General features: G+C 35.7%; 1 protein-coding gene across 1 annotated transcript in view; it reads left to right on the top strand.

The window, feature by feature from the left end:
* The window catches only part of LOC131064925 (AUGMIN subunit 6), an 85,532-nt gene extending 79,549 nt beyond the window's left edge, over nucleotides 1-5,983 (top strand). Inside the window, exon 14 of the mRNA XM_057999269.2 lies at nucleotides 5,470-5,983. The gene's annotated coding sequence lies outside the window, so the exon portion shown is untranslated. The remainder of the gene's footprint in view (nucleotides 1-5,469) is intronic.
* The last annotated feature ends 20,310 nt before the right edge of the window (nucleotides 5,984-26,293 follow it).

The following is a 26,293-nucleotide window of genomic DNA, read 5'->3' as shown; positions in this document are numbered from 1 at the left end:
TATTATACCATCCTTGATAAAAGAATCTTTATTTAGTTTTGGCCTTACTCACTATTGATGTATACGTTTTTGAGACTTGTTATTACCTCCGATGGCTGGAATCATTTTCCTTATTCTCCTTTTCGCAATAGACAGTGGATCTCTAATTCAGATATGATTGATACGATGACTGTAAATATTTTCGAATCTTATTTACAAATTCGTTTCCATGGGAGACTTCACGAATTTGGATGATCTTGATGGGTATTGCTTATGTGAACTAATCTTAGTTCGTGGGTGGGACATTACAAGCTACCTTTCAAATGCTTCAATTGTGGGAAGGTGGGCACTTTGTTGCTAAGTGTCCCTATGTCAAAAGTGACAGAGATGATGATGAAGGCTTTAAGAAGAAGAAGAAGAAAGGTCAATCTTCCTACAAACAATGAAATTTATTAAAGAAGAAGAAAAGTTTGTGCATTAAAGAAGAAAGTACAAATTCAAAAGATAGTGACGAATCTAATGTTGAAAATTGTGAGATTTTGTTCATGGCAGTTGGGTCATTCACTGTAGATTAGAGTGATGAGGATTTGCATGATGTTGATGAGGGTGAGATAGATCTTGAAGGAGAACTATTGTGTGCTTTAGAAGAAATTAGGAGATTGAAGAAGAACTCTCAACAAAAGATTTCAGCATTGAATAATAATGAAGCCCTAAAGAAGGAACTTGAAGAAGGAAATCAGATGATTATCAATCTAAAAATTGCAATTGAAGAAGGTAAAAGGCGAGAAGAGGTAATCAATTTTGAACTTATTTTAAAATTTTAAAATTGTTTAAAGTTAGAAAATGAAGTAGCAGTTTTGAGAAACAAACTTAAACAATTGAGTATTGCATCTGAAAGAAAAGTTAAGTTTGAGAAGAGTTCTGATTTGTTAGATGAAATGTTAGCCAAACAAAGGTTAGACAATGGTAAATCTGGTTTGGGTTTTGATAAAGGTCAAAGTTCTAGTAATTCTTTCAATAAAAAGGAAAATAATGATGGATTTGTTAAGGTATCCACAGTGGCATCCTCCTACAAGAAGAATGACAACAAACATGTCTTTTACCTTTTATGGGTATTGTAACTTCTGTAATTACTTTGGTCATAAAGCAATTGATTCTAGAGGTGTGTCAAGAAAGAAAACTAGTTTCGTTAGTCGAAATCCTTTTGATTCTTTGAGAGATTTCAGAATGATGTGTTTTAAATGTGAATTGTTGGTCACATTGCAAGGTATTGTTACATGAGTTTTCCAGACTTAAAAAGGATTGAGATTTAGAGAAGCAGAAGAAGTATGGAAAAAGAAGGACAAAAATCCATGATTGTTTAGACTGTGTTGCATGCAAAGAGACAATTTCTTTGTATAATAGACAGTGGTTGCTCACTGCCTTTACTAGTTGGAATGGTGTTGAAGTAAAGTTTGGTGATAGATCCTCAGTTCAAATTCATGGTAAAGGTTCCTTAAGCATGAATTGTACTCTAAAAACATATAATGTTTGGTATGTTGAGGGATTGAAGTATAATTTGTTGAGTGTTAGTCAAGTGTGTGATAATGGGTATTGTGGTAATTTTTAATGCTCAAGGGTGTGAAGTCTAAAAGGTTAAATTAGGAAAAATAGTGGCTGAAGGGAAAAGGACATAAAGTAATGTTTATGAACTCAGAGAGGTTAAAGGCAAAAAATGTTTGTTGGGTCAATATGATGAGAGTTGGCTTTGGCATAGACGATTAGGTCATGTGAACTTTTTGGTAATCTTGTCAAAATTAGTTCTAAGAATTTAGTAAGAAACATGCCTAAGATCATAATGACTAAAAATACTGTTTGTAAAGAATGCTAACAAGAAAAACAAACAAGATTAAGTTTCAAATCCCAAGAATACTCAAGTTCACAACCCTTAGAGTCAATTCATACTAAGCTCTATGGTCCCACTTGAACTAAGGGTTTGAAAAATGAAAGATTTTTTATGCTATTTGTGGATGATTTTTCTAGAATGACTTGGGTAACATTTTTAAAGGAAAAATTTAAGACATTTGAGAGATTCAAAATTTTTAGAGCTATGGTTGAGAAAGAAAGTGGTTTGCAACTTAAATGTCTTAGATCAGATAAAGGTAAGATAAAACGAAATAATAAAGAAAGACCAAGAAAAAATAAAGCTAAAAACGAAGACACAAGAGATCAAGGCTCAAAAAACGCTGACAAGAAGAACAAGAAGCACAAGGGAAAGGAGAGTGACATGGAGAGGAGGAGGATGAGGAGAGAGAGGAAAGGAAAGGAAGAAAAAAGACTAGAAGGAGAGAAGATTAGGGGAGGGGCAAGGGGATGACAAGAAGAGAGGAATGAAATCTAGGGGAGGATGGAGAACATGGTTGCTAGAAATGGTTTAGAAGGGGAAGCCAAGATAAGCTTAAATTCCAACCCTCGTCTCGATTAAGGTTGAAGGGGTGTTTATGGATTTCAATGCCCTCTTTGAGCTTCCTTCTAAAGTAGTTGTCTTCAACTGCAACAATTTGGGTGTCTTCTAAGGGGATGTGGTGCTTAGTCTCTGAAGGGTGCTCTGCAAGGGCGGATTTAAGGATCTGCTCATGTCTAATGTCAGCCCAATGTTCTTTAATTCCATTACTAACAAAGCGACCAGTCTCACCAATATAGGGAGTGCCACAAGAACAAGTAACTTTATAGACTCTCGAATTGAGAAAGAAGTCTTTGGGGTATTTGGTAGGAGGTATGTGATTCCTAAGGGTTTTGAAGGGTTTGAAGGAGCAACGGAGGCCTCTTTTTTAAAGAATCTTGGCATGTTTGTTGGAGAGGCCTTCGACAAAAGGTAGGGAGGCACAAGAGAGGGGAGGAGGGGGAATAGAAGGAGGATTAGGAGCACTCTAGGATTTGGCTTGCTTTGTCATTCTTTTGATTTGTGACTATGGCTGTTCATAATTTATATTGGTATCATCCGGGGTAATTCTTTGGATGAGGTAAAACCAAAACTGTTTTTGTAGAGACTCCACCTACTTTACAATACACGACTTAAACACAAGGAGAAGAAGCATTAATTGTTTCTTTGCATCACAAGCCACTTTGGAGAGTATATGATGAAGGAAGAACTCTTAGGAACAAGTGAAGAAGGTGATTGCAAATTTCTAGTTTTACTCTAGCATGCAGTTCCATGTTGCTAGGTCTCTATATTGACAAGGTATGGTGGATGCTTGTGCCATTGTAGGTCATGGGTTCAAAGCCTTGTCTTACGAGACATTGAGGGTTGATATGCACAAGGATACACTACAAGACATTAAGCACGTTGTTAACAAACATTGATTGGAGTGAGCAAAGAATGGATGTACAATAATGTTAGATGGGTGGATAGATAGAAGGAATTAAATTCTCATTGAATTGTTTTTTAATAATAATAAATAATAATTAAATTAAAATATAAATAAATATAGTAAAATATAATATACTATAATTACAAGTTAATTAAGTTTAATGAAAAGTCAAGGGGCATGCTATGAAGAGTTGTGACTCTCTCAAACATGAGATATTAAACGGAGAAAAGTTCATTTGAAAGAGGAGGAGGAAGGGAGAAAAGAGTGGAGCATAGGAATTAAGGAAAGATAAATGGAAGAAGAAGGAATGGGAAGGAAATAAGGAAGTGATTCACTCAAAAAAGGCAGAAATAATGAAGGGTTGTGACTCTTTCAAAAGGTAATTATTATGAAGGGTTGTGTCTCTTTCAAAAGGTGATAATTATGAAGGTTGTGACCATTGCAAAGGGCTGATATGATGAAGAGGGAAAAATTCAATTAGAAAGGAGGCAGAAAAGAGAAATGGAATAGAAGGAAGCAATTTTTAATCTGTAATCAGAAGTGAAGATCTGATTTGAAAGATAAGGCAGATGATATAAGCATGAAAGCAGCGATTATGAAGGGGTAGCACTATGAGTTATTAAAGAACAACAATTAAGATTAGGTAAGGGGCAATTTAAAAAGTGGAAGAGACACCACTCTTGAAACTAAAGGAGGCCACTTCAAAAGACACAACCCTTCAGCAAAGAAGAATGATATTTAAGGAGAAGAAAGACATCAATCCAAGGATCATCGAACCAAGAAGAAGACCAATCGATCCATTCGAGGAAGCATTGAACTTCTAATTGATTTCAGAATAATAAAGAGAGGAAGCCAGCAGACTTGATACTAGTAAGGGCAAGATTTAGGGCAATCCCAAAAGGGGACATTACAAGCGAAGATTTGAGGGTTCATGAGGTCCACTCAAGTGCATTGAGAAAATGTCTCCTATCCTAGCAACATTGAATGTAGTAATACAATAGTTGCCAATATACAAGTAGGCAAGGGATTTTTTCTCAAGTATGGCTGCTATGCATTGTAAGAAGACCTTCAAACCAAGTAGACTCAATAAACTTCTGATAGTCTCTTTTTGTTGTAGATTGCACATTAATAGTGTTAAGCTTCCAATCTATCCTACATGATATCATCTTAAAATAATTTTTGTTTTTCAACGTAATGGTGGGATTTTTGCGCTGAAGAAACCAAAACTCTTGGATGGATGATGATGTGTATTTTGAGGCAGCCATGTAGTTCATTTGCTTGTCTAATGGAACAATGGATGAATGACTTGGTGTTCGTTCACCACAAGCTTCGTTTGGAGTTGAAGAATGCTTGAGGTTAGAGTATTAAAATACTTGGAACCGTGATCATTATTTAATTGTTTCACCTTCAATTGCCAAATTTAATTTTTATAGGAGAAAATTAGGTATTGTTGAGTTAGAGCAGCTAATTGACCTGAATGAGATTGATCTAGATTTTGAGTGGATTTCAAATGATAATGTCGTTAGTGATGGGGATGATTTTGATGGGTGCAACTACGATAGTGATGTGGTGAATGATTTAGTGGAGACTTTGACCCAAAAGCTTCAGCATTATGACATTAAAACTTGTAACCTTCGATGTAGCTTGTTTTGTAGCAGAAAGAGTCACAATGACTGATTTTTTGAACTTTGTGTTTAGTTTGCAGGTTGACTTTGTACAGAGTAGATTGTGATTGAAAATTTGAGAACTTTAGCATCCAGTATCATTATGCACTGTGTTGGCACAATATGATAAATGGGAAAATCTATATTCCACGATTCATGGGCTAAAATCTCTCTTTTAGTTGCTCTCTGCATCTCTGTGCTATTAAAATGACTTTAAATTTACTTGTAACACAGTAAATTGTTGCTCTTTGCATGTGTTATGGAGATTGTGGTTTAAATTTAATGATATGGAAAATATGCATATCGTTGTATGTTTCAATAATCTTATTATGTAAATTTTGAACTTTTTGAAGGCTATCTATCAAAGTTTTTCATATCCATTCCTTGGGAGTGCTTGGATGCTACTTTCTAAAACTTCTTATTATGTTTAATAAATATTAGTTAATGGTTTCATTTAACTCCAATGTTCTTGCTAGGTTTACTTATTGACGTTGGATACGAGTTGAGGCGAGGCACAGGACAGGCATACAGTACAATGTTTTTTTTCTTGAATGTTTCTTGAGTTCATTTTGATTTGTTGCAGGGACTGTTTCTTGAGGCATACTATATTGTTGGTGGTTTTATTATTTCTTCCAAATTTGTATAGATATTTCTAATGAAAAAAATGTCTTTTCGTATCTTTGAAACAAATGGAGGAATTAACAGCTCACAAGTAGTTCGAGTTGCCTTTTTGTGATGTTGTTTGATCAGGTTAAGACAATGGGATGCTGTAATGCAGATTGTTTATAAACTTGATTTGATTTGTACATTTAGTCCTTTTAGGCTGACGCTTGGAGCATGTAATTTTCAGTTCTTTCCTGAACAAATATTGATTCTTATCGGCCATAAGGAGAATGGATGCAAGATCTCTAGGTCTACAATTGATAATAGAGAATGTATAATTGTGTTTGAATCTTTAAATAATGACAAGTGAATTCCCTAGTTTTCTATGCGATGCATGTAGGTTGAGTGGTGAATGGTTACATGTATGCTTTGAATTTGGTCAACTACATAGCATAAACCATCTTAGATCATTAATAAATTAACTATCAAGCATGGATGACGTCCAGCTTGAAATATATCTCACAAGTTCTCTATATTCAGTTTGTTTTGGTTAATGCACAAACAAGACAAACCGTTTTGGTTTCTTTTAAAATTTGACTTGTATGTTCCCATTTTATACAGTTTAAGAAAATTACAGACCATTTTTTAAGGGTAAAAAGTAAAATAAGTTTTGTTCACATTCAGGTTTATGGCTCTCAAAATCTGCGAAAACATTACTTAAGTCTGTCAAACTGTGATTATCCATCAGCAATGGTCATTACAAAACATTGATCCTGGATCTCCAAGCAGTATGTCAGAAGGACCATTTGAACAAACCTTTGTAATAAAACTTCTAGAACTCCATAAAATATATTTCCATTCCAAAACTATTGAGATGATACATAACAACATGATACTTTGGTGATGTTTATATCCATTTTATTACTTTTGAACAAAAGCATTGTTTGATTAAAACTTTAGTACGCCGGGTCATTATAGGACCCCTAGAGGTAGTTCCTGAAGTGGCCTTTTTTGGGATCCCTTATTTTCAGTGATAAAATCCATATCAACCAGCTTATGGGTTGTAGAATGACTAGTCTTATAGGGCATCTTCAGTGTCCAGGCCTATGTAGACATCGTCCTCTGCTTATGATCCTCGAATTTCTTCCCTTGTTCAGAACTCTTTGATGCTTCTTGGGAATGCTTTTTTGGTAACTAAGTTTTTTTGGTTCAAATTTGAATCTGCTTACTTTGATTTGAGTCTTGTTCCTCCTATGTTCAGTTCGTTATCAGCAAAAACATTGTTATCAAAACATCTATATATTGTTATCATAGGACCCCTACAACTTGTTCCAAAAAGATGTTTATTTAGATCCCTTATATTCAATGATACAATTCTTGTTAACTAGCATGTGGATTGTGGGATGATGGGGCTTGTAGGGTATCTTCAAAGTGCATGCCTACCTAGCTAGATTTGATCCTCTCCTCTGATGCTTCCATAATCTACTGATGCTGTGTGTGCATGTGCATGTGTTTCTGTAACCAATAATTAGGAGTAAATGCCTCATGGGGTTTGTGTTAAAAATCTGGGTTGAGTGCAGCAAAATTAGCTTTCCAGGTTTACTACTGTTGTCTTCTGTGTTATTCATTTGAAGACATCAATTTTTCCCCCGAGAATTTTGACATTTAAAAATATTTTTTTGTAGCTGTCAATGGTTGCAAACTTGCACTTGTATTTATTTCTAATGATAACATTGACAATCAAAGTAATGCTTCCTTTGATAGTTATTTCTATTCATCTCTTGCAATTGGTAAGCCTCTCTAGAGCGCTCTTGCTTTTGTCACATTATTGGTTGGCATTCTAATGCGCCTCGTAATATAGGAGATTGAGTTTCCCCAACTACTTTATGAAGATTCCATCTACTGCAGCAACTCCAGGGATGCCTTCTGAAATGCTGTCGAAGCTGAGCTAAAATTACCCAGCTGCGGTGCTTATGACTTTGTGACATTCTATTTTTTATCAGATATCTTTGTAGAATAGCTTTACATCAAAGCTTGAAAGTCTGAAGGTTTTATAGTTCCATCCATAGTGATAGAAAGCTTAGTTTCAATTAGCCGCTTTCCTATAATTGTCAATTCTTTTACTCTTCCCTGAAGAAAATTCTTTTGTTTCTTGCCGACCAACTAGTCTGACATGTTACCGTGGGAAGAGTTTTCCAGAATTGTTTCAGGGCTTATGAGCTGAGTTTACATGACTAAGCATATAGGATTTTCTTTAGGCTCTCAGCAGGCAAAATTGTCTCAAATTTTGCTATCATTTTATCTAAGATCTTGCTTGCAAGATGCAGTGAATCAATAGATTATCATTTTTGTCCTAAATCTTGCATAGAGGACAACACAACTGGCCTCAGAAACTTCTTTTCACCATTTTTTCTTTTGTAGAAAAAAGATTTTCGTCAGAATAATGAAGCTTTCTATTGTGCTGCCTCTTTTTCTTACCTTTTGTGGCCCTATAGATTTGAATGCCAGTTTAGAAGATTTCGCTAAGATTTAAAAACTATCTAATGCAAGCTTTTCAAATTAGCCAATTTTTTTCTCTTTCTCAAAAGCTTTTGTTCGGTTGGATTTGGGTGAACGTTCTATCTCCTTCTGACCCTCCGCCGTCCCCTGCCCCCCTATTATTCACCGAGTTATCTCCTTTCGGGATGCCCCCTTCTATGTGCTATTTTACCTGGGGATTTGGATTCCTACGAATTCTTTGTGGGAGTTCTTGAATTTGGATGTATTGGGTAAACGGTTGCCAAGTTGCCATATGTTTGAGGCATATTTTGCCTTTGAACGGAATATTCTGATACTCTATTGGTTTTACTTTTCATTTCCCGTTCCTCTTCTCAATTTCTAGCAATATTTGGTTAGGATGTTTTTTCTCCTACAATCTTACTACACAATTTCGGAATAGAGTTGAAGACACTCGTAGATTGGTGAATTCAAAAGTGATGTGTTTATTGAATGCATTTCTTGCTTTTTGTACAGAGAACTTTCTTCCCAATATTCAGTGGGTAACAATGATGATCTTACACATACGGGAATCATGCTAAATAGATTATCTATAGATTGAAAACACGTAGCCATGGTTTTTAAGAATTTTTTCTTTTATAAAGTAAACCATGGCACTGTTGAAAAGTAACGTGCTTTTTAATATATGGTGCCGAGTACAGGTACAACAAAATGTAACTTTTGACATGGAGATTTCTAGTTTTCATGAAAACAGATGCAATTTTTTTTTCTGCAAGATAAACTCTCATGAACGTCCAAAAATTTTCCTCTTATGCAACCACAAACTGAGTTTAATCATCTCATATGGGAGACAATTTATTAGTTGCAGTTTATTTCTTAGATAACTTATTTTATTTTCTCTTTTTAATATTAATATTTATGTTGAGGAAAGTTGTTCGTGATAACTTGTCCACGACCTTCCTAGGAAACGGATATGTTGTGAAGAACCCCTGCGAGTTCTAACTCTGCCAAACCACTAATTTGCTATACGAAGGATATACTTGTTTTGAAGTTTTGATAATATATGAATTTCTTTGAGTTTTCACCATATGATGCTAGGCAAGAAAGATAATACAAGTAATATAATAAACTGAAATAGACGGGAAATGCTAGAGAGCTGCAAATGATTCTTATTAACTTAAAAATATATACAATGCTCAAACATTCACAAGGCATACCCGAGATAGCCAGGTGGTTGTAAACATTAAATTCTGGAAATTACCAGCAACATATAAATCTGGAAATGTAATCGATCTGCAGCTATAAATGATTTGTCCACTAAAAAATGTATGCAAAATTCCTTGACTTTGCTGAGCGCTCACAATAAATGAAATAACAGCCAATGAATGAAGGCGTTTCAGCCTCTATGAAACACGTCTTGGCTGTGTAGACAGCACGTGGCCCTGTATGCTTGCACGGTTTGTATATTGTTGCTAAGAACAATGCTAATTGCAACCACAAGTCTTTCTTTGAATATCCCTTGAATCAAGTGTGAAACCTTCGTGTAAATTTCACCAAATTGCCAAATTACTGTAGCATTTTACTGTAGCATTTACTGTAGCATTTACTGTTCATGCCACTGTAGCTGTCAACATAAATATTGATTTGCAAATAATTAACTCTTAAACTTCTCCAGTCTTCAAATCTGCAAACATATAATCTTGAAACCCTTGAATTATCTTTGTATTTTTTTACCAATATGCTCAAATATGACCACTGTATGTAGCCAACCCTTAAAGCAATCTCCAGCTGATATTTCACAACCTCAGTATGCTGACAATGAAGAGTGAACGTTCTCCAAAGTTTGGAAAAGATTGAAATTCTGCTCAGCACAAATCCCAATGCTCCCATGAAAAGACAGTGAAAAATGCTCAATAATAATCATCGATTTCCTCTTTGGCAGCTTAGGGGAAGAGCACCAGTAGTTGAGCATGTACCAATTGTTGTGAGGGTTGTTGATACCTTTTGTTCCAAAAATTCAATAAATAAAACCTATTGTTTGAAACATTAAATATCAATTTTTGTTAGGAAATGTACCAATAGTTGTTAGGAAATGTACTAATATTGTAAAAAGTAACCAATCAGGTAATGCCATATCAGCTGCACAACTATTGGGGCCTCTTTTGCATGCCTATTGGTCTCACTTTTTTTTTGGGTTGTTTTGGACACCTTGGCAAAAAACATGCTGATGTGGCACCATACTTGATGATGTGGTGCTGAAAGCTTAGTTATAAGCAGGGGACTTGCCAAGTAAGCTACTGTAAAAAATTGGGAGTGATTTGAAATTTTCACGTAGGATTTTGAGAAGCGCGAAGTTAGGGTACTCAACTACTGGTGCTCTTCCCCTATATATTATTTCATGAAGTTGACCCTCTCCCAAAAAACCATTTTAAATCAAATTGCTTGAATTCATATTAATTGCACTTTATAATCATTAAAAATAATGCCTAGGAGTTGGTGCCCAAGACATTAATTATTTATGAATTGCATTTTATAATCATTAAAATAATGCCTACGAGTTGGCACCCAAGACATTAATTATAAATTGGCCCCCTTTTAATGATAAGTTGACCCCTCAACTTAAAGTGCAAGTATAATATTATTGTATAATGTCTTTAATGATTAATTATTAATAAAGTATTACTTTATTAATAATTAGAATATCAGATCCAAAAATACTCATTATTTTTCAATTCCGTTTGAACTGAGGAGTCGATCACTACATCCACTCCGTATCCATCTACCTTACTAAAAATAGTAAGGGCCCCTCTCGATCAATCACTAACTTATTATAAATAGCAAATGTGTGAAATTGAGTCGAACAAAGGCCAATTCTAAATCAAGCTAAGCTCTGGAGAAGAGAACGCTCTACTAACTAGGACCCTCTAACCATCTGCTTTAGCCTACGAGGGTCAAAATAATAGGCTAAACCTTTAAAAAACAGGAATGAGCTAAGAGGTAACATTACATATGTTCATTGGAAGACTAAAGATATGAAGTTGAGAGATTAGGTGTATAAAGAGGAGGCAATTGGGACACTTAAATTCCAATGAGCAATGGTTAAAATCATATATGTTTTCCAAAATATTTGGATCAATGGTAGCAACGATTAAGTGGTGGTGAGGTAGAGTTAATGGGAGAGTTCTCTATAAATTTACATACATAATATTAGTATACAATAGCTTAAGGCATTTTTGTTGTAGTTGAGTTTGGCTGCCCTCCTTAGTGTGGGTTTGCTTGGCCCTCACTTTGCTCATAGTCCACCCTTGTGGTCCATTTGCAGGATGTGTTGGACAATACAACTTATTTTGCTTGTTGAAATATGATTTGTAGGTTTAACTATTTCTAGCCCTCTCTCACAGACTTGCACTAGTTGGTTTTGTAGTTTTGGACGCTTCTCACTAACGTTGCAATCGAGCTTTTCTTTGTGCTAGGGTGTTCTTTATTCTAGGATTGAAACATTGGAGGACATGGAGTTCATGTAGAATGCTTGTGTGTGGTTGAGGGGAACATTCTCTCTATAAAATTGTAAATCTCTTGATGTTTTGCTAGTTTGGTTGAGGATGCTTAATCTTCCTCTCAATTTGGGATGATTCTTTCTTTGAGGATATTGGCTTTTTTTTGGTTGTTTTTTGATGGTGGATTCCCACCTCCAATGTTTGTCACACTATTTTAAGTTGTATCCTAGTGAACATTGACATTTCCAAGGTGCTTCATGGGGATGTGTTGATGGTTAAGGGTAGATCTTGGATTAAATTGTTTGACGTGGGAGCCTCTTGTTCTATTACAAAGGATGCTTTGCTATGAGATATATTGCTTTAGAATGCTCTCAATATTGTTGAAGGAATACATGTTTTGCTTCTTTGATAAGGAATGCCCTCCTTGATCATTTGATTATGAATGTTTTTGTTCATTGGAACTGTTAAGGGGATGAAATTGCGCTCATTGATGGACTATGGTACAACCTCTGTGGTGCATCTTGAGGCGACTTCCCCTATGGTGGATGCAATTTAAGTTGTGTTGTTGGTTAGGACTATGCCTTTTGAATTAAATGAAAGTTATTTCGCTTTGGTTTCAGTTTCTTGGAGGTGTGTGACATCTTTGGTTGGAATTTTCATTGTTGAATGAAGTGTCTTTAATTGAGGTGCTGGTGGAGGATTCTCCGCTCTCTCCATTCTCAGAGTAATTAGATAATGATGTCTTAGATGATTGCTCAAACAAGGAAAATATGTCTTCCCAAATTTGTTTTGGACTCCAATTGCTGGGTTAAGGAGGCGAGGGTTGCAAAGTAAGAGTCAAGTATAGTGTAAGTTTGGGTAATTTTTATCTAAAGGTGGCTTGGTTGTAGTTATGTTGTAAATGGTTTGGTAGCCATTTGCTTTCCTTTTGTGTTTTTATTGTTTGGTCAGCTATTTTTTTGTTGATGCTTTGTTGTAAATGGGTTTTAGGGTCTCATTAGAACTTATTTACCTTTAATAGAAACTTCAACTAACTGTTTTGCCCATTTTGCACATATGATAGTTTATATTTTTAGTCCATAATTCATATTTTGTAGATTTTGATTGAGTAAAAACAGGTTTTAGAAATACTAAAAACTATCTTAGGTTGAAAGTAGTAGTTATAACTAGTTGATAAATATGTAGTTTCTAAAAAAAATCAAAGTTTGGAAAAATTCCAAAAAATATATTAGAAAGTAACATAAGATAATTTTATATATTAAGGTTACTTTTTAATATACTTTTCATTATCAACATTTAACGTATTTACCATATTTAATAAGAGACCCATCTCCTACCCCTACATATGCATCTTGGAGATGGAGACATGTCTTCGGAATTCTTGACACATAGGGCACTTTTGGTTATTGTATCTTGTCATCTCCGAAGTCTCTTGACTATAAATTGACATCTCCTATTAGAAAACTAAGGCAAGATGCAGTAAAAAGGTAAAAAAAAGGAAAGCAAATAAATAAAATAAGTCTGCAACAAAGCGAAGTCATAGGGAAATGACTAATGGAAACCGTGTCACAAGAAGACAAAAATCCATGCAAAGTTATAGTGATAAAATCTACTAATAGTGTAGACTTTTTGAGAGGGACATAAACAGTTGTATAATTGATTTCTTGCCATTGTAATGGTCTTAAGAGAAATTGCCTTTACTATTTAGCCGACAATTATTGAGTGTGCTCAACAACTATATTACCTTACTTTCACTAACCATTTAGGTTGGCTATGGTATAGGTAATATAAGCAATTTTAATTTCATGTTTTGTTCAATTTTAAAGTTAATGTTAAACTTTACCACTGTTCTTGTTTTCAAAGTTCTTTGTCATGATATTTTTTGGAAATTATTAGTTTATATTAAAAAATTTGGCTTCTCCAAGTACTCCCGTCTCCTATTTTTGAAAATTAGTCATACTAGTACCGGTACTAGTCTTTGAGTCTCAGAGTACCTCCGTCCCTTGGTAACCTTGGTATTTACTTTATCTTTTTTTGTTCTAATAATTTATTTATAGTAATAACAAAATATAAATTGAGAATTTACATGATAATTTTTCTTAACTTGTATCTCCCTTGCTACTCTAGCTAGACATTCAAAATTGCAAGGTATCATCTTGCATTCTAGATAGAGAGCCCAATATGATAGCACAAATTTTGTACATTAGATAGATAGGGTATTCCTATCTACTCAACTAGATCAATGAAAGTTCTTCAAATGTAAAATGAAATTTTATATATTCTTTTGTCATCGAATTTAATTTTTCATTATCAACATTTAGTTTATTTAATCTAGTTTTTTTTCGTTTTAATAAATTGTTTATAAAGATCACAAAATATAAATTGAGAATTTATATGATAGATTCTCGTAACTTGTATCTCCCTTGATGCTCTAGCTAGACATAAAAAATTGTAGGGTGTCATCTTGCATTGTAGATAGAAGGATGCAACTATTTTGGCTCCAAAATGTTAGTGCCATATCGAAGGCATGCATAACATACATGCATATCCATGTGCAGTTGGGGGTGATCCCACACATGGGCAGTGACGAGGTGGACAAGGCGAAACATCACGTAGGTTAGGGCTTTGACGATGTGGACTGGCCGGAAAGGATGTCCATACCACACATCATGTCGTCGGATTTCGAGGTGCGTATAACACGCAATCGGTCCTTTGCAAACCACTAGGTCGTAGACTACATAAGGCTTAATTGGGCGAGCGAGAAAGTAGTGGGAACAGTCCCCCACTGCTATTATTGTACGATAACACGCAGGGCTGGGTGTCAATAACTTAGTTAGGTCAATAACTACGCGTTTGAAGTTTATCCACTCATATGTTGTGGTCAATAATATGCAAATATTAACTTGGAAGGCAAGAAACAAAAAAACAAGAACTGAGCAGATATCTGGGAAGGTAAAACGTGCATTATAGGACTGACAACAACAACGTGGGCAAGGGTTTGGTGCATGTGAAACTTGCTACGTATGTTAAAAGATCTGTTCACACGATTTTCCTTTGCCGTTTTCGTTTCCAAAGTCTAGCAAAAAATGAATGAAATTAGCTTTCATATGTTGCAGAGGGTTTGAAGAAGGCTAAACACGCATTATACGAGTGGCGACAACAAGGTGGGCAAGGGTTTGGTGCCTGTGGAATTTGGTAGGTACGTTAAAATCAAATCTGTTGAGATGATTTTTTTCCTTTGATGTTTTTTCGTTTCTAAAGTCTAGCAAAAATGAAAGAACTTAGATTTGATATGCTGCAGAGGGTTTCAAGAGGAAGGCAAAACACGTATTATACGAGCGACGACAACAACGTGGACGAGGGTTAGGTGCCTGTGGATCTGTGAAAGGTATGTGAAAATCAGAACTCGATGGTTGGCTCTTATTTGCTTGAATATTCTCCACTATGAACTTGCAATAAAAACCCATAAGGGAAAAATGTTAAAACAAGCGTTTTTATGCATTTGTTAGGCAAGTGGGTCGATAAAAAACAAATCTGTGTTTAGGCACGCGTTTACACTAGTTCCAAAACTGGGTATCATTCTGGTGTTTACATTTTCTTGCTCACTGCTTATTGCAGAAGATCATGTGAGTTAAATGATACTCTCTGGCTTTCTTTGTCGAACTCGTCTGCAATTGTGGCCCACTCTCTGTGAGATTACTGCCTCCTAACGACAGATGGTTCATGGAGAGATCCATATTTTTGTAATACCTACCTTCGTGTTATACAAAAACCAACGGTCAATAACGTGTGTATAACGTTCATGTTATACACAATTTGTGAGTTTTTGGAGCCAAAATAGTTGGCTCCAAAAAGGGGCTATACAACTCGTGTTATTGACTTTCTCGAAATTGTTTGAAAAATGAAAGCCGCAGGAAAATCTGCTGATCACGATCAATGATCTGTAATTTTTGAAAAATTTCGTTTTATTGACGTGCCATTTTGGAGCCAATTTAGCTGTAGCCAAATAGCCGCTGAGTACTCTTGTCGTGTGTATAACACGAAGGCTTTCTGAGTACTAATGTGACGAAACTAGCCCCAAAAAGGGGTTATAAAAGTCCTGTTATTTATTTTCCCAAAAATAAAAGCCATGACTTGTTATGCTCATCACGCTCAACGATCTGTAAATGTTGGAAAAGTCCATAATGCGAGTTTTATAACCCTGTTTTTAGCCGCAACCCACCCATGCAGGCGACCGCTAAATTAGGGGTTAGAAAACTCGTGTTATTGGTTATTTTGAAAAATCAAAGCCACAGTTTGTTTTGGTCATCACAAACAAGTATCTATAATTTTGAAAAAAGTCAATAAATCGAATTTTAGTTGAAAATTACAGATGCTTATTGTGATTAGGAGAACTAGGCGTGGCTGTGATCGATGGTGCTGTCGATTGTCTGTAATGTTTATGCATGTTTAATTTATATGTATATACTCATGATATTTGAGTAGCAACAATTGAATAATTATTATAACGTTTGTTTATAGCGATTGTTAATATTTGCATTTGGATATGTCTTTGGATGGAATTGAAATTAATATTAAATGCCTAAAATCAAAATCAATCATAACACTCAAAATCAATCAATTTAAACATATTTCATTTTCTTTAATTTGTGTGTTTTACTATCATGTCTGATTGTGCATAACAATACAAGAGGTTTTCATAAAGCATACTTTCAGAAAGTTTTCTATAAAAATTTTGATGAAATTTTGGGCCCTTGCTTTAATGTGCTTCCTTTTGAATCTTTTCAGTATGTTCTAGCCCTTTCACATCCAAAATATCATCATATGTAGGTTATCTATTTAATAGGCGCTCATCCTTATATGTCCAAGCTAACACATAGGTATATTATGACAATTTCAATAAGGTTGGGACACTAATTTTGTATGCATCCACCAGTCTTGGTGGTTCATAAATCTTACCCATTATTTTTTGTTAAAAAAATGTAGAATAAATGAATTGATACAACTCATCACTACAATTTTCATATTGCTTAGCAATTTCTGTCATTAGGATGCGTGTTCATTCACTTTATCATAGAATTCTTGTTATTGTTCACAAGATATCATATAAACAATTTCCACTTACAAGACAATGAAATCCTTGTTACAATATGTTATCGCAAAAATATCATTAGACTTTGGATCAATGGTAACAAAGCAAAAATTTGTTGTCCCATCATTCCTAGTTACTCTTTATCTTTGTACACAGTCATAGGAGATCTAGTTATAACATCTTACCTCTTTTTCTATGTAATGTGCTGATTCTACTCTACTCCATAGGTTTTTTCCATCAGTATCATTTGAATTTTACATTTCCATTGACCAAAATTCTCAATTCCAATTTTCTCATTCAGAGTTCTGCTCATAGAACCATAAATCATGAAAAAATTGTGTGTTTCTGACTAAATTGTCCATGGTGCTTTCTCCCCAAATTTATCAACTCAAAAACTTTGCGTGAATTATTTGTGTATCAATGGTTTGGCATTAGTCACGAACACAATGATGTCGACATCAAACTTCAATATTATTTTGAGAGGATTTGGTTTTGATTGTATGTGCATCCCTGTTGTAAGTTGCCATGGACCGAACCAAATTTGGCTCTTTACAGTTGTTACGGTGTCTATGACTCTAAGTATGAACCAACTATTTGTATGCTTTGTGTACTTGCAATTGTTTGGCAATTGGTATGTAATTCAGCGATATTGGCTGATATGTAGTTCACTAGGATGTTGATTCACCGACAATGACAACAGATGTTGGGATTGGAAGTGAAAGATGGTGGTGAAGGTCTCCATCACTTCTCTTCATGGGATATTTGGTGGACCTAAATTTGCGTTGACAATGATTCGACTAAAGACTTTTGTGCGGCGATTCCACTTGCTAGATTGGATGCATTCATCAAGGGGGAATCATTGGTTGAAGGTTATGAAACCAAGTTTGTCTGAAAGAGGCATACTAAAGATGATAATAGTAGTGTGCACGCCAGCCATACGACAAAGATGTACAATGAGTTAGTAGTCACATTCTTTGGTATGCTTTGTCTATGTTAAATGACAGATTGACTCTTGCTGAAAATATGATAGTTTCTATGTAAGGTATTGGTGTTCTTACGAACCAAAAGACAATAGGAATAAGCTGCTGCCTCCGAAGCGGAATCGTGTGTATTAGAAAAAATGAGGTTGTATGTGCCATTTCATTGTCAAGGTGTTATATGGCAAGGTAGACGTGGCCATCTTGATATACAAGCATCTGTTGCATGTAGACACCAATGGTGCATTCTGTCATGGTGTGCATGATACCAACAACGAGTTGTGCTTGCAATTTGCACCAAATCTATCTAACGAATGCAAAGCATATATAGAGAGCTTGTTGGTGATGGACGTCAGTGTCGATGCTATAATGGACATACACCTTGATGATCCTATTTTTTGTAGCATGTTGAGGAAGAGAGATTCATTCTTAACACAAAAGGACATTATGAACGCGGCGACAAGGGTCCGCTCCGTTCGATCACGAAAGCATGTGAACAATGCCACAAGCATCTTAAAATGAAAAAAAAACAAGATGAAGGTAATTTCTTTTTTTCCAGCAGCCAGAAGGTCCCGACACAACTTCATTATGGGAATACAAACGCCTTGGATGCTCGACATGATGGTTCAACACTCACATGAGTCAATCATCTCGATGGATTCCACATTTGCAATGAATAAATACGGGCCTAGTCTCCTTAAACTCCTTGTAATGAGTCTTCCTCATATTTTGAAGTTGCCCATTTGATTTAATTGTAGATAGAAATAATTATCGCGTTTGTTGCTGAAAATGGTACCAATTGTTACTACTTATCAAATTGCCATTAGTTTCATATCCAAAGTCATACTATATTCTAGTCGGTTAGTATTACCGAATCATGCAGTTGGTACACACAGAGAAGTCGGTATGAACAGTCTAGTCGGTTACTGAAGAAAGCAGTCACAGAACATAGTATTCACTGAGTTGTTTACCGAGTAAAGGTTCATGGCTACCGATTGGTATAATTAACTCACCAAGTAAAATGTTTTACTAGATACATTGAACCTGGACATGCACATGAAAACGTGTTACAAGATCGAGGCACATCTAACTGTTTTTGCATTGGAAATTGCACTAGGAGATTGTGTATGATTACAAGATCAATCTAACCTATGAGATATTTTGTTTAATCAAAGAATCTTTTTGTAAGATCGAAGTAATAAATCAGATCACTGCTGTAAGAGATCTATATATACAACATGATTCTAGGGTTAGAAATATGACACGATATGATGTGATAAGAGATGCAATGAGATAGCAGTGTGTATGCATGAAGGAAGACTATTACAGAGACACAGAGAGGTCACCGAGAAGGTTATCAGTGAATAGTCGAAGAACAGAGTAAACAAAAGGGTTTATCGAGTTTCATTATGGGTTACCGAGGTATGCTACAAGCTAGGTAATCTTATTTAGAGCACATAGAATTTGCTTTAGCATTTCAGATGTAAAGTTGCAGATATTTGTAATGATTATATTGTAATATTTTGAAGTTGTAAGAGAAACTTTTAACAGGGTAAAAGAATCTAACCAAATCTATAAATTGTAAATCCTTTAACCAGGTGCTACACTTATATAGTGTTGTATAAATCCTTTAGTAAGGTAGATCTAACTAATCTTAATACTTCTAATAGGGTAAGCTATCCGAAATAGCTAAATGTAGCTCTAACCGAGCATTCTTTATTATTGCAGTAGTGAAGTTGTGGGTGCCATCCCCACCGTAGTTTTTCTCTCTAACCAAGAGTTTCTGCGTGACCAAAATATATGTGTTATGGAGTGAATCATGTATGAATGTTATCTGTTGATTATAGTTTTGTTTTATATTACTGCACTATTCTGTTTATGCATAACAATAAGGTTATTACAAAAGAAAAGTTTTGGAGTACTAATTCACCCCTCCCCTCTCATTACATTAACTTTCTATATTGGGCCTAAGAATTGGTATAGAGCTTGAATCTTAGAAAAGGGTTTAACCACCTGAAGAGAAAGATCTTAGCAATGGAAGGCTACAAACAATCTCAGATGATTGTGCATCTTCAAGAAGAGCTCGATAATGCAAATCAAGTGATTACAGACATGCAGAGGCAAATGCAAAAATCTCTGAAAGTAAGGAGAATATTATCTGATGACTTGCAGGATTCTCAAGAGCTAGTGGAACAAGTCGAGACATCATCTGAGAACAGTATATCTGAAGAAACTGAAGAAATGATTGGAATGTTGAAAGAAAAGAACAAAGCATTGGCTGATCAACTAAAAGCAATGAAAAGAAAACATGAACATTTCAGTACATAAATGACTGAAAATCTAGATGCTAAAGCAAGAGATCTACAAAGAGAGAAACAACAACTTGAAGCACTAGTATCTGATAAGGATGATGAAATCATAAGGTTAACTGGTATTCAACAAAATATGACAGATCAACTAGGTTATGCACATCATGAAGCAATTCTGAAGAATGATGAAAATCAATCATTGAAACTTGAAGTATCAAGGTTGACTGGTGAACTTGAAACAGAAAAGAAATCCAAAGAATCATTGGAGAAGAGTTATGAAGCATCAAAGATGTTGGATGAGCAACTAAATACAAGAAGACTCTACAAAGATGGAGGACTCGGTTATAAAGGAAATAATACTACCGAGAAAGGAGAATCATCAAAACAAGCTGAAAAAGAAAATAACATCAAAAGGAAGAAGCCTATTTGCTACTACTATGAAAATCAAGGTCATACTGCCAACATATGCCAGATCAGAAAAGGTAAGCAACCGAATATCTCTAAGTCCAATGTATATTGTTATAATTGCAATAAATATGGTCACATACCTAATCAATGTAGAACAAAGTCTGTTAACGACCATCAGAAGGCAAAATTCAAAGGGTTTTGTAAAAACTGCAATAGATATGGACATAGTACCAAGAGATGCTGGTTTAAGCAAAAGAACTACATGAAGTATCCACATCGAGCAAACACCGGAGGTTACCGAATTCACACAGATTTCATCGACAATATACAACAGTACCATGGGATTACAATACGAGGATATGGTGCGAATGTTGTGGAAGATATGGACATATAAGTGCCAACTATTTTATAAGGTTTGGAATGAACAACCGGAGATCATGGAGAAATCCCGGTATGGCATGTTTTTATTGTCACAAAATTGGACATTTAGCTGGAGATTGCAGAGATCAATCGAGAAGAGACACTGAGGAGATAAAAGAAAAATTCAAGATGATTTGGAAAAAGAAAGAAATTATGTCTGATGAAGAAAGCACCTTACCTACCGAGTTAGGTGCACCTATTTCAAATTAGCCAAGAAAAGGTATGAAGGGACTGCATTCTTTAAAAGTTAGATCATAACAGTTCCTATTTTATTATGAAGAAGAATTCAAAATCTGCATAGTTAAGATGCAATTAGTCAGTTAGTATACTATACAGGAAACCTGTCAAGTCGGTGTATACAGGAAACCTGTCAAGTCGGCTATCAAAGCAAAGTTGAAAACTCGGTGAAAACAGAAAATGAAGTAAATCGGTAAAAGGTGAACCGAGTGCATTTAATACCATGACCTAACCTGCACGGAGCCCGATAAGGTATTTTTGAGTACTTAAAAGTATTTTCGCGGTCATTTTCATTCACCCAAGTTTTCGAGAAGCAGAGTAGAGTGAATCAAAGCGACCAAATTTCATTCAGAGCGAATTTTCAAGGTATTTACATGAATCTATTCACACTGTTTAGCTGGTTTCTAATCTAGTCAAATTGCTAGTGTCTACCAAGTGTGAAGAGTAAGCTACTTGTAAACCCTAAGGATAACCTGTCAAATTTTTACTCGAGATCTACCATGGTGCCCAAGATCTAAGACCCTGTAGTTGTCCAAAATGTGGAGAAGCCATCTCTGAAGTATTCCCTAACTCCTAAAGTCGCCTCAGAACCGGATGATAAAATGACATTTTCACTCATCCCAGATCGAGTCTTATTGGTAGAAGATGTCAGATTCTTTACCGAGTGCTGTGTTGAGGAACTCGGTCATGTAGAGATTAGTAACACATATGATGAACTGTGCATTGACGACAAACTGGATAGTAAATTTGAACATATCAGAATCAAGGGATTAACTGAATCCCTAGTCTATCCTCGTGTGTTCAAACCCCACTGGGTTAAGTTTGTACTGAGCAGAGTACATGACGATTTCATGTGGCTACAAGAGCAACCGTTCAAGATCACGAAGGAAGTCATTCACCTGATCACCAGATATCCCATCTACGATCATGCTCGTGCACAAAAAATGATATCACAAAAGGAGCTAATCAGTCTAACCGGAGTAGAATCTGATTACTGAGGACTGAAATTGAATAATGTCACTAATGCTGAATTGAAATTTGTAATCAGAGTCATTGGTTACTGTTTCTTCCAATCTGCAAGGGAAAACAGTGTACCATGTGCTGCAGTGGACCTGGCCTACAAAATAGTAAAGAAGGGAATGAAAGTAGACTTGTGTGAAGTACTACTAAAGAACTTATTTGAGAACCTGAACACCATAAGGAAGCCGAAGAACAACAACTCGGCAAACACACTCAAGTTTGGTTCATTACTTGTCTGTATGTTTTTCTATTTTGAAAAGTCAGTCGATAAAGTAGTATGGGAGCTACACTGACCTATCACCCATCAGATCAATGATTACATCAAGAAGTTAGGAGATAACTTTAATGATGTCATGGATGATTACTTTAGCAAATTCCAAGAGAAAATGCACAACAGGTACAGGATCCCACCACAATTGGTTGAAAAATACAAGGACAATATTTGTTTTGAAGTTGACACTGATTACTGCTATGTAAATGCTGTTGAACCAAGGATTCAGTCGTTGCAACCAATGGGTTATGAAATTGATTATGACATCACACAACAACAAATTGATGCCTACCTATCATTGGCAAGGCATGCAACTGAACTAAGGTATGGAACCTATGAAGAGGTAAAGGAGAAAGTAAAAATGAGCATTGTAGTTCCTAAGGCTACAAGGAAAGCAACAAAGGTAAAAGCTTTGTCTGAGAAATTCGGAGAAGAATCTTCATCTACACCTGTCAAAGGCAATCTTGCCATTACCGAGGAAGAATCAAAAGCACAGGAGGCTGCAATAACATTGAACACAGAGTTGCCAAAGGGAAAAGTTCTAAAAAGAAAGAAACAGGACATTACAAAGGCCCTACCGACTCCACTAACAAAGAGACCAAACACCAGAGCATCAGCTGCATCACCGAGCAAGAAACAAAAAACTGTTGCCGCTCCTAAGGTAACAAAGACTTACAAGAAATCTACTCGGAGACTCATTTTGGCAAAAGAGTCGAGTGATATAGAGTCTGATGATGCTAACAAATTCCAGATTGTGAAGAGCAAAAAGGCAAACATTCACAGTGTTGAAAACTTTTGTGCCAATCTCAAGGAATACGGTGGATTTGCAGGATTCAGATATGTTAAGTATGAGTCTAGGAACAATGATGAGAAATGACAGATTGAAGAAGCTGTCCTATGTACACTTCTGAAGTTTCGGTTAGCACCATTGGAACTAGCAAAGTCACTTCCAAGTGAACTCTACTCACATATTGATAACAAATGGAAATATGCAATGGATTTAGAGAGACAAATAAGAGAAAGAAGTCTTGTCCACATATTTCTTGACATGTCCATAGCTGAAATCAAGGAGCATTTATCCACATACAATTCACAATTTCTTGTGAAACAGAGAGTCTTAAAATTGATGAATGGGCTATATATTGACGTGGAGAATGAGACTAAGGCCAAGTGGCAAGACATCTTCAAACAAAAGGATGTCGGTGAACAATCTCAAATTGAAATTGTTGATGTCACCAAGCAAGATCCAGATGTCACCGAGCAAGGTCCAGACCCGGTTGACACAATACAAATTGATGAAGATGTAATGGATGAAGCCGCACCGGAGCAAGAAATGATTCAAGGCACCACTTATGCAAAACTTGTGTCTAGTGAATCGGTCTTAGAACAAGTTCAGCCTTATCCGCCGGTGAAGCCAACAGTACCAACCGAAGCCCCCAAGGACACCGAACAAGTTATCGAAGGTAACAAATCAGAAGCTGCAGAAGATACAGGTAACAAGTTCGAAGCTGCAGCAGACACAACAAAAGATCAATCGTCTCAGGGACAGACAAGCACAACAAATATTATAGCAAAGACCCCTAGCACTGAGCCATTCAAAGACACTGCAATTGCTACAGGAACAGTGCAAAGTGTTGCATCTACCGAGCAACCTACCTAGGGACAGCAAGCCTCACAAGCACTTGTCTTAGTGCCCCAGACAAAAGGAAAAGAGAAAAAGGTGAGAAAGCATGGTTTTAAATTTGACTTATCTAAACCGATCGTGTTGCCCAATGTCAACATCTCCAAATTAAAAGGGCAAGCACTCACTGAATTCGGTGAACTATGCAAAGCAAGGCTGAACAGGAGAAACAACTGGCAATAGAGAAAAAGAACAAGGTACTTCAAAAGGTTAGAACACTGCTCACAGAAATGCTACCATCAACAACAGTGTCAACCGATGCGGCCATCCATATTCAGTTGGATGAACTCCTTAATTAGATTGAAACATCTGGAGTTGATGCATCCGAATACCTAAGCAAGCTCAAGGATAAAGAGCTCATAGCAAAAATGATAGAGGAAGTCCAAAAATCAATTGCTGTTGGTAAGGTAAAACTTGTCAAATTCATTGCTGAGTTGACCCCTCAACTCAAGCACATTCTTTATTTATTCTAGAAATTGTGTACATTTTCTTTATTTATTAAAGACATAAAAAATAAAACTGATGCAATTGAGAAAGAGATCATCGATCTCTCCTCCAAGTTGACCACTGAGCCTAATTCAGTTCAGACCTTTTTCAAAAAGCTACAATAGCTCATGGCTCAACAGTTAGAATTGAAGAATGAAGAGCATAAAATTAGGATGAGTATAATGACCCTTCAAACATTATTCCTTCCTCATCTCTCATCAGTCCAAGAGCAGCTTAATTGAGCTACAAGCTTATCAACTACCTAGGAGGGAAGCACTCTTGATGGCTTGATATCACTCTTATCTGATATTCAAGCACATAACTCATTAATGGAAAGTCTCAAGGACTCACTCTCAGTCGTCCTCACTGATGCCCAGACCAAGTATAAAACTATTTTTGATCAGTTACTGCCTCTGGATGCAAATTAAGTTTTTAATGTTTGTCAAAAAGGGGGAGTAATTTTATGTTACTACATAGGAGAGGAAAGCCCAACAAAGGGGGAGTAATTCTACACTTGGAAAATAGTATAGTTTTGATAACACAATTTTGAGTATTATATACAAGGGGAGTCTACCGAGTAGAATATACAGAGCATTTAGAGTACACAAGTACAGTACAAAACCGAACCGAACATGCAAATTCAGAGTTATGTACAGGATAATGATAAGGGGAGTATATCTGCATATACTATTGACTATTGTACATATTGTCAGGTATATATATTTTTAGTTATGACTTTGTAAGTAGTTTTTGTCAAACATCTCAACTAATGTCAAAAGGGGAGATTGTTACTACTTATCAAATTGCCATTAGTTTCATATCCAAAGTCATACTATATTCTAGTCGGTTAGTATTACCTAATCATGCAGTCGGTACACACAGAGAAGTCGGTATGAACAGTCTAGTCGGTTACTGAAGAAAGCAGTCACTGAACATAGTATTCACCGAGCTATTTATCAAGTAAAGGTTCATGGCTACCGAGTGGTATAATTAACTCACTAAGTAAAATGTCTTACTAGATACATTGAACCTAGACATGCACATGAAAACGTGTTACAAGATCGAGGCACATCTAACCGTTTTTGCATTGGAAATTGCACTAGGAGATTGTGTATGATTACAAGATCAATCTAACCTATGAGATATTTTGTTTAATAGAAGAATCTTTTTGTAAGATCGAAGTAATAAATCAGATCACCGCTGTAAGAGATCTATATATACAACATGATTCTAGGGTTAGAAATATGACACAATATGATGTGATAAGAGATGCAATGACATAGAAGTGTGTATGCATGAAGGAAGACTGTTATAGAGACACAAAGAGGTCACCGAGAAGGTTATCAGTGAACAGTCGAAGAACAGAGTAAACATAAGGGTTTACCGAGTTTCATTATGGGTTACCGAGGTATTCTACAAGCTAGGTAATCTTATTCAGAGCACATAGAATCTGCTTTAGCATTTCAGATGTAAAGTTGTAGATATTTGTTATGATTATATTGTAATATTTTGAAGTTGTAAGAGAAACCTTTAACAGGGTAAAATACTCTAACCAAGTCTATAAATTGTAAATCCTTTAACCAGGTGATACACTTATATAGTGTTGTATAAATCCTTTAGTAAGGTAGATCTAACTGATCTTAATACTCCTAACAAGGTAAGCTATCAAATAGCTAAATGTAGCTCTAACCGAGCATTCTTTATTATTGCAGTAGTGAAGTTGTGGGTGCCATCCCCACCGCAGTTTTTCTCTCTAACCAAGAGTTTTATGCGTGACCAAAATATATGTGTTATGGAGTGAAT

Source organism: Cryptomeria japonica, chromosome 1 (assembly GCF_030272615.1).
Source record: "Cryptomeria japonica chromosome 1, Sugi_1.0, whole genome shotgun sequence".
Classification (NCBI taxonomy): Eukaryota; Viridiplantae; Streptophyta; class Pinopsida; order Cupressales; family Cupressaceae; genus Cryptomeria; species Cryptomeria japonica.
Note: the sequence above shows the minus strand (reverse complement) of the source record. Positions and strands in the feature narration are given on the sequence as shown.